The 9380-nt window shown below is 52.3% G+C and overlaps 1 long non-coding RNA gene across 2 annotated transcripts; it reads left to right on the top strand.

Moving 5' to 3' along the window:
- The first annotated feature begins 832 nt into the window (after nucleotides 1-832).
- Nucleotides 833-9380, top strand: LOC105606390 (uncharacterized). Of its 2 annotated transcripts, XR_006056146.2 has the most exons (4): nucleotides 833-957; nucleotides 4869-4959; nucleotides 7583-7673; nucleotides 9036-9380. It is a non-coding gene; the product is annotated as an uncharacterized LOC105606390 (long non-coding RNA). The 2 variants fall into 2 exon arrangements; XR_001045119.5 differs by lacking the exon at nucleotides 7583-7673.

The raw sequence follows: 9380 nt of genomic DNA, 5'->3' as shown, positions 1-9380 counted from the left end.
CGACTCGATGGACATGGGTTTGGGTGAACTCCGGGAGTTGGTGATGGACAGGGAGGCCTGGTGTGCTGTGGTTCATGGGGTCGCAAAGAGTCGGACACGACTGAGCGACTGAACTGAACTGAGGTTCCTCTTCAGATGTGTTTATTCAGAGAGGCTTGCGGAACATCCAGTGAGGGATCGAGCGGGCATCTGGATGGAAGGATACGGAGCTGAAGGCAGTGGTCTCGGATGTGAGACAGATTTAGGTGTAACGCGTCCAAGCGGTTATTGGTGAATAAGTCACAAAGCACTTATAAAAGTGCCTAGCACGTGTGTGCTAACTACTGGTAGAACTATCGGACTCCCCGCACAGAAGTGGAAGTTAAACCAGAGAATGGACCAAGTCTCCCAGAGTCAGCCTAGAAGCCTGCGGTTCTGAGGCCGGAGACCTGTGCTACATCAACTGCGGAGCGCAGAGGACAAGGAGACAGGAGGAAGGCCGGCTGAGGAAGTCAAGGGGACAAAACCAAGGAGCCAGGAGTGGCTCTACTGAGATTGTAGAGGAATCTGGGACTGAATGTACACTTCCGCTAATAACCGAGCTTCAACGAGTTCCACCTCTCCTGGAAGGATCTGGCCAACTGCGACCGGCGCTAGAGCCCGAGCTGTTGCGCCGCGGCACTGACAAGGCCCGCCACGCCCCCGGAACGGCCACGCCCCCGGGCCCGACCTGAAGGAGCGCGTGCGCGGGAAGGGCCCCGCCCGCGGGCCCGCCCCCACCCGCCCCGGACCCGCCCCTTCCGCAGGGCGCGCTCTGAAGAGCGCCCCCCCCCCCGCCCATGGGCCCGCCCCCAGTAGCTCCGATCCCGCCCCTTCCTTGGGGCGCACTCGGTAGAGTCTCTGAACTGGACTAGACCCATGGCTCATCCCGTTTCGGTGCGGATCCAGCGCAGAGCCCGCGCCCGGCGTGCCTAAAGAGTGAGCAGCCTGCTTAGTCTCCTGGGCAGGCATCGGGGCGGCGTGAGGTCGCGCTCGGTGTCTCCAGCGCGAAGCAGCCGTAGCCGACAGCTTTCAGCCTCGAGCCAGTAGCCTCAGAGGGGCGGGAGCGGGGGCGGGGCCCGGGCGCGGTGGGTGGGTCGGCATCACGTGGGTAAACACGCCGCACGTGGAGCGCAGCCTGAGCCCTGAAGGTGGTGTCAGCTAGCTGCTCGCAGAGGGAGTCGGGCAGGCTGCTGCGACGCGCGGCCGGTAGGCTGGGAGGCAGAGGCCAGGCCCAAGCCCGCGTGCACCCCACCGAGGCTCAGTTCCTTCCATTCAGCTAAACCCCTGCTAGCAATGGCAGGCACTGAGGTCGGCTCAGCAGCGTCAGGCCCTGGTCTAAAGGACGGTAATAAACCTTTAGATAGTGCCTAACCTCACTATCCCATTCCCAGGGATAGGTAGGCACTATCCCATTTCCCAGATGAGGAAAGCGGAGCCCTCAGCGGCTAGGATTTTTTCCAAAGCCGTGTGGCCAGAAAGTGACGCATCCCAGATCCCGATGCAGGCACCCTGATTCTTTTGTGCAGGGGCCGAGATCCTGCTCCTGGCGTCCTGCTGCCGCCCCTTGGGGCTGGGGCTGGTCTAGGGCACCTCGTGAAGCCCAAGATTCCCAGTTTGTACAATGAGGTAGCAGTGGTCCCCGCCTCCAGAGGAGGCTCAGAGGCGGCGCTCAACGAATCGTCACGGTAGCTTCCGCCAGGGTGTCGGACTTGAGGGGATGGAGCTGGCCGGGACCTCTGGCCCTCCTTCTGGCCCACCCTTCTCTTGCCTGAGCCGGGGGTCGTCAGCGCCCCCTGCAGTGGCGCGCTGGGCACTAGGGAGCAGTCAGCGCTCCTTCCCAGAGCCGACTTCCCCTCAGGCCCTCCTCCCTCCTTTCTCCTCCTCTTCCTCCTCCGCTTCCTCCATCTCTCTTCCTCCTCCTCCGTCCGCGCCGCGTGACCTGGAGCACAGCTGCAGAGTCGGTGGCCGCCAGGGGGCCGGGGTGCCTGGGAGGGGCGGGCAGAGTGCGCAGGTTTCTTTAAAGAGAGTGTTCTGGGCACAGGAGCTGAGCTGCCCGGCTCCAGGGGGGTCACAAGCGCTATTCCTGGGGCCATGCAGCCGGGGCACTCTAGGAGCCACCATAGGGCCCGAGGTACCAGAAAGCAAATACTTGGGCCCCAACCTTCGATTTGGTTTTGGGGTTCATGTAAACTGGTTAATGGGATAACCAGGCCCCGGCTTTTCATGAAGTGCAGCCACGGACCCTGAAACCAGCGTCTGTCGTGCCCCCTCCCCAACCCCATGACCTTGGACAAGTTGCTGAATCTCCTTCTATCTGTACCCTTTTGTCTGAAACGGGGTTGTGGGAGAATTAAATGACTAATCCAGAGCCTTAACAACAGTGCCGTGCACACTGTTGGGAGCATTCAGGCCAGGACTAAGAACTTGACTTTCTTGCTGTCTGAATCGAAACCCAACCCTTGAGGTCAGTTCTTCTCTAAAGATCTTTTTCATGGAAGGTACTGTGAATGCACCATTGAACAGCCACTTGCCCTGATGCAGTCCCTGAGACATGTCAGGGGTCACGCAAGCCTGTGTGGTGGCCCAGAAACTGAAGCCTTCTATTTGCCCCCTCCCAGCTCGCTTACCTACTAACCAGCATCAGCTTGTCTGTCTCTGACAATGCTACCTCCTTTTTCCCCACCCCCATCCCAGGACCAAGGGCCACACGTGTTTGGTTGCCCCTGTTTTGATAGTGCCTCCCTGAACTGTAGTGGAATGTTGGATCCATACCTTTATTCTACTAAGGAGGGCAAGTCTATGCGGAGTGGTCTTCTGGGTGGGAAACAAACGCTTTGTGGGTGAGAAGCACAGGTGCTTTGGCTAGCAAGGACCCTCCTGATCTGTCTTTATTCCTCCAGGCCAGATTGGGGATCTTGGGTGCTGGTCTAAGGAAGAGGAAGATGGAAGTAAAACACAGGGAAACCTAGCAGACACCAGAGAGGAAAATTGCAGGGCTTGAGGGTGAAGCAGACTTCAGTGTTAGGCTGCTCCTACCCTGAGACCAGGTGTGGGGCAGGCTTTCCCACAGGGGTGTCTAGAACCTTCCTTCCATCTTGGACCTGGCACAGAGACCAGCACTGTGGAGTCAAGGGTGCTGAAGGGTTGAATGACAGTGGCCACACACCTACAGTAAGATGAACATTGTTGGAAGCAGGATTTTTGCGGCTCAGAGCGTGCTCACGTCTTGGCTGTCAACCATTGTTTGGGAGAGTTTTATTTGTTTCCATGTTTGCTGCCGTTTTCTCCACTCTAGCATCCCTTCACCCTGTCTGTGAGACCAGCCGTTCACATGGCACTAATTCCATCCCGGCTGGCTCCTGCCTGGCTAATCAGAGCACTACATCCTCCTGGCCACAGTGATTAGAGAAGAGATAGGCATGTAACTCACTGGACCCATGAGAATCATCCCCAGGACTTTAGCTAGAGATTGAGGAAGGGCTTGCTGGTAGAAATATCAGCTTGGAGATACTGGCGGATATCACATGGAAGAGGAGATCGGCATAGAACAAAGCTAAGCTGAGCAAGGGCATTAGATTCCAGAGGACAGCATGCAGACACCCAGATCCAGCCATGCCATGCCTGAGGCTAAATACGTCCCTGGGCTATCCAGAGGTCTGTATCCAAGAATTTCTTTTTTTCTCCTGGCTGTTTGAATTGTGTTTCACTTGCCACTGACTGTCTTTTCTGTCATATGACCTTCCACTGGAGCCAAGACCACAGCCACCATTTCTGGATGAGAAAGAAATGTGAGCCTTGGGTACTCAGGGTCACATGGCTCATCAGAGGTGGACCCAGCCTAGAAATGTCTCTCCTGGTGTCTCTAGCAGGGGCTTCTGTGTCCTCTGGCCTCTCTCTAGACCCCCTGCTCTGGCCTCCTTCTATGGCCTTCCTGACCATGGGTCTGCGGCCACCCAGCCCACAGGTGACCTCGACTCTGTGTTTGCTGGGCTTGTGCCCTCTAGGTCTGTCTTGTCTATAACTGTATCATCAGGGCCCAGCATAGATGCTCTTGTCAAATACTGGTGGAGAGAATTAATGGGAATTGTAATTCGTGTGGCCTGCTGGGATTTGAAGGTAGGGATTTCAGAAAATCAGGAACCCCCAGAGCTTCCTCTCTCCCACCCTGACACCTGCCCTTGACATGCATGGGAACCTCATGCCCCCACTTTTACTGACTACCTCAAAACCCTCCCTGGTGGCTCAACTGGTAAAGAATCTGCCTGCAATGTGGGAGACCTGAGTTCTACCCCTGGGTTGTGAAGATCCCCTGGAGAAGGGAATGGCTACCTACTCCAGTATTCTGGCCTGGAAAATTCCATGGCCATATACAGTCCATGGGGTTGAAAGAGTCCATGGGTTTGCAAAGAGTCGGACACAACTAAGCGACTTTCACTCAAAACACTCAACAAGTTCCCTGCACCATCTCATGTATGGCCATGTGGCCAGTCTTGGGTAGCTGAGTTAGGAATGAGTTTTCACTCTTCCTCCCCACCTTGGATCTCCCTGCCCAACTCCAAAGGCCCAGGCACCACAGAAACACCCTGATAGGCCATGACTGCTCCCCACCAGCACACCAGAAGGGGTGAGTAGAATTGTTCAGGAGGTGAGGGCTTGCTGCCCATAAGCAGGCTGTGCATCTCCTGAAATGTGCAGCAGCACATCTGCCCAGAGAAAAAGGGAGGCCCAGAATTGCAAGCTTTTGTTATTTTTACTTTTTGGTGTGAGGGGCCATCTGTGCAGGTTTGAGCTTGTCTGGAGGAAACCAGGATTTGTAGATGAAATTCAAATGTAGGATTACTTTGCAGGCTGTCACGCTGAGACTTTCTCCAGGAGCTGGGGCCGAGTGCTGATATTTTTATAGCAGCAGAGTGTGCCAGAGGCCAGCAGCTGCTCAGGGTAAGTGAGCACATGGGGCCCTCCAGCAGCCTCTCAGCACTGGTCTTCTCTCAGCATGGGCTCCATGAAGGGTGCCAGCCTGGGTCACCAGCTATGCAGATTGGCCCCCACTGCCTGGGAAGAGGGGGCCTGGAGGGTAGAAAGGTGGGTACTGCAGGAAGGAGGTTGGCAGTATTGGAGAGTGGGAGGCAAAGCAGCCCTGACCCCCTCCATCGTCACCATCAGTTCCTCCCAAACAACCTCAAGAAACACTAAGTTGCAGATGCATCCTCAGGATATACCACAGCCCCTACCTTCAGCTGCAGGGCACTCTTAAGCCTCCTGCTTAGAAATTCCACAACTGCCCTGCCTGAGCTACAGGTGGATTTTACCACATTGGGATCCCTTCTAGGATCTTCCCACAAACCAGGGCTACCTGGCATGGGGATGAGGGCACATGCCAATGTGAAATGTGCGGGAGAGCCATCCAAACCTGAAAGCCCTCTGAGGGGTGTTCCAGGTGAGGGTCTGGTACCGGGCTCTGCCGCTTGTACACCACCCCATGCATCCTGGGCTAATGAAGCTGGTGTTCAGATAATGGCAGAGGTGTCAGGCATGCACATTTGTCTCATTCATTTGTAGCAGGAAACATTGCTTATCACCTACATGCTTTCCTTGGGCTTCTCTCCTGGGCCAGAGGTGCAGCAGCACGTTAAGGGGTAGCATAAGAAGAAGAAGGAGAAAAAGACACTGAGGTTTATCACACTGGAGTGTGGAAACTCTTCGAGGCCATTGCTGACAACTCCTCCTGGGTTCTGGAATGACAGCAGACATGGGCAAATAAATGATTCATGACAACTTCAGTCACTGCCATGCCCCCAGCACATATACCCTTTCTAACTTATGCTAAAACAACAAAATTTAGTAATAAGAGATAGGGACTGTGGGAGGAAAGCAACTCAACCTCCCTTCTTCTTTCTTCAAAAAGAACTCAGGTGAGAGATGTGATTTAAGGTATACCAAATAAAGCAAGAGAATTCCAGAAAAACATCTGCTTTACTGACTATGCTAAAGCCTTTGAATTTGTGGATCATAACAAACTGTGGAACGTTCTTAAAGAGATGGGAATATCAGACCACCTTACCTACCTCCTGAGAAATCTGTACAGAGGTCAAGAAGCAACAGTGAGAACTGGACATGGAACAACGGACTGGTTCCAAATTGGAAAAGGAGTATGTCAAGGCTGTATATTGTCACCCTGCTTATTTAATTTATATGCAGAAGACACCATGCAAAATGCCAGGCTGAATGAAGCAGGAGCTGGAATCAAGATTGCTGGGAGAAATACCAATAACCTTAGATATGCAGATGACACCACCTTTATGGCAGAAAGTGAAGAGGACCTCAAGAGCCTCTTGATGAACGTGAAAGAGGAGAGTGAAAAAGCTGGTTTAAAACTCAACATTCAAAAAACAAAGATTGTGGCATCTGGTCCCATCACTTCATGGCAAATAAATGGAGAAACAGTGACAGACTTTATTTTCTTGGGCTCCAAAATCACTGCAGATCTTGACTGCAGCCACAAAATTAAAAGACACTTGCTCCTTGGAAGAAAGGCTATGACCAACCTAGGCAACATATTAAAAAGCAGAGACATTACTTTGTCGACAAAAGTCCGTCTAGTCAAAACTATGGTTTTCCAGTGGTCATGTGTGGATGTGAGAATTGGACCATAAAGAAGGCTGAGCACCGAACAATTGATGCTTTTGAACTATAGTGCTGGAGAAGACTCTTGAGAGTCCCTTGGACTGCAAGGAGATCCAACCAGTCCATCCTTAAGGAAGTCAGTCCTGAATATTCATTGGAAGGACTGATGCGGATGCTGAAACTCCAATACTTTAGCTACCTGATGCGAAGAGCTGACTCATTGGAAAAGACCCTGATGCTGGGCAAGGTTGAAGGCAGAAGGAGAAGAGGACAACAGAGGACAAGATGGTTAGATGGCATCAATGACTCAAGGGACTTGAGTTTGAGCAAGCTCTGAGAGATGGTGAAGGACAGGGAAGCCCGACATGTTGCAGTCTTTGGGGTTGCAAAGAGTGAGACACAACTGAGTGACTGAACAACAAAATACTGCTATGCATGCGTGCACACACACACACACACACACACACACACACACACACACACACCCTCCCTGCCTGTCACTCCACCCAGAGGACTCATTACCCACATAAAATTACCTGTACATGGAGTTATGGAGAAGCAGGGTGGAGGAGGATGGGGGCAGGGCCTGGTTGGGGGCACAGCAAAGGACCCTCGCCAGGCAGGACTGCTGTTGGCATCGCCAGGGAGAGCCAGGGTGCGCAGATGATGGGGGAGGGGCCCAGAGGAGGGCTTCCACGGCCTTGCTGGGCTCCAGGCTCATGCTGGGCCTGACTAACTGGGCAGACAGACCTTTTCTCTTTTTTTAAACAGAAACAAAAGGATGAAATCATTAGCATCAATTGAGCACATTCAGTGTAGATTACTGACGTGCCATTGTTGTGAGGATAAAAGAAATATAATTAATAAAACCCATCCAGACAGCCTTTTGTGCTTCCCATAAATTCTTTATTGGCTTCTGCATCTATCTCGTCCACAGACAAGCCCTCTCTTTCCGCTGCCCTGGACACTGCTAAAATGAATAGTGCAGAAAATCACTCCTGAGATCTGGAAACTCATCTTTTTCCATGGTAATTTGTCTTCTCAAGCCTCAGTTTTCTCCATCACAGAGGCAGATTTAGAGCATTTTCCCATAGCACAGGGCAGAATTCCATTCAGGGAAGAACAAAGCCCACCCTAAGGTCGAGGCTTCTGAGGGAGGCCCAAGGTCCCTCCAACTCAAGACCATGTTCAGGCCACCTGGCAGGACCAGAAACTTTTCAGGCACTAGCCTTTGGGTAGAGGTCAATTTTCTGGCAGCAGCCCTGGAATCACACCTGCCCAAACTCTGGCCTTGATAGGCCCTAGCTGGGCTGAAGGTCAAAGGTCACCCTGAGGGTCACCAGGAAACCTGGAGGCCCAGGAGGAGGTGAGGCAGCTCTTAGCCCCCAGGAGGCTTCCCGCCACCTGCTTGCCAGTCTGACGTCTGCCACATGCTGTTGCCTTCCTGACATCTAGAGAAACGAAACTCCTTTGCATGACAGGAAGTAGGGGGTGGCTCCCTAAAGTGTGATTGCGAACCTGAAAATGCCCTAAACCCATCTCTTATCACCACCTGGAAGACTAGAGTCTGAAGAGAAACAGAAAGCAATGCAACCCCTCAGAGGCACGTGCTGTGGCCACACTGCCTGCTGGGTGGGTGAGGAACCAGAGGCCCAGGGCAGGCAAATGATGAGCTAAAAGCCCTATTTGCCTTTGAGTGATGGCCAGCTGAGATTCTCCTGTAAAATCCAGAAGTCTGAAACTTTTCTGTGGGAGCCAGGCAGATAAAGAACATACCTTTGGACACCAAGACATTTTGTCCTGAAAATTAAACATGTTTAAATATTCTGTGCTTCAGAGAGAAATTTGCCCTCTTTGCCACTTTTCTTGAGACATTCCATTTTCTTGATCTATACAGTTTTCTCACTTTTGATAGAATCATGGGTCGCCTAAGATCAAAGCAGCAGGTCCTGTGAGGCAGCAGGAAGTGTAGTGGGAACGCTGGTTCTCTGCAGACTGATGGTGCTGCCCAGATCTGGGAGCCATGTCTGTATGTGAACTCTCCCAAGTTTTAAATGTTGGCTCAAATGTCTTCAAACCCCTTTTGCAGCCCAGACACAACAAACCCGGCACACCAGCACAGGACATGCAGCCCTGAGGTGGCACCTCTAGATCCGTCCTGTCTGCTGCAGGGACCCCCACAGCCTCTGGGATGGAGTACACAAAACTCCAAGGGACCCACTTCAGACCAAGTCATTACCTCACACAGATCGAATGTTCACTGCTCCTCTCTTAACACGAGATAGCTCGGTTAGGTGCTTAGCAAGGGAGACACAGAGAACCTTCTGGATGACCTAGGCTGTGACTATTAGGATATGTTAACTTTGCACTTTTTTTTTTTTTCTATTAAGGAAGGCGCCGCTAGGCTGAATGGATGATGTCTGTCTGACGATGCACTGGAACCTGGGCACTTGCTTGTCATCCCACTCTTGCAACCCTCCCAGGAACTATGTGGCTCCTTTGCTCAGAGAAGGACTGTAACAGAGGCCTGACTCTTTCCTGTTGATGTTTAGCTTTTCAATCTTAATGATGGTAGCATATATTCTCCTAGCATGGAAGAGAAGAAACTTAATGAAAGTGATTATACATGTAAGGATCAATCCATGTACACATGGAGAAAATATTTAATGTGCCAGACCCTGAAATTATGTGCTAAGCAATGAAATAAAGTGGCAAGCCACCACTGAAAAATACAA

Source organism: Ovis aries, chromosome 14 (assembly GCF_016772045.2).
Source record: "Ovis aries strain OAR_USU_Benz2616 breed Rambouillet chromosome 14, ARS-UI_Ramb_v3.0, whole genome shotgun sequence".
Lineage (NCBI taxonomy): Eukaryota > Metazoa > Chordata > Mammalia > Artiodactyla > Bovidae > Ovis > Ovis aries.
The sequence above is the reverse complement of the archived record's forward strand: the minus strand, read 5'-3'. Positions and strand labels throughout refer to the sequence as shown.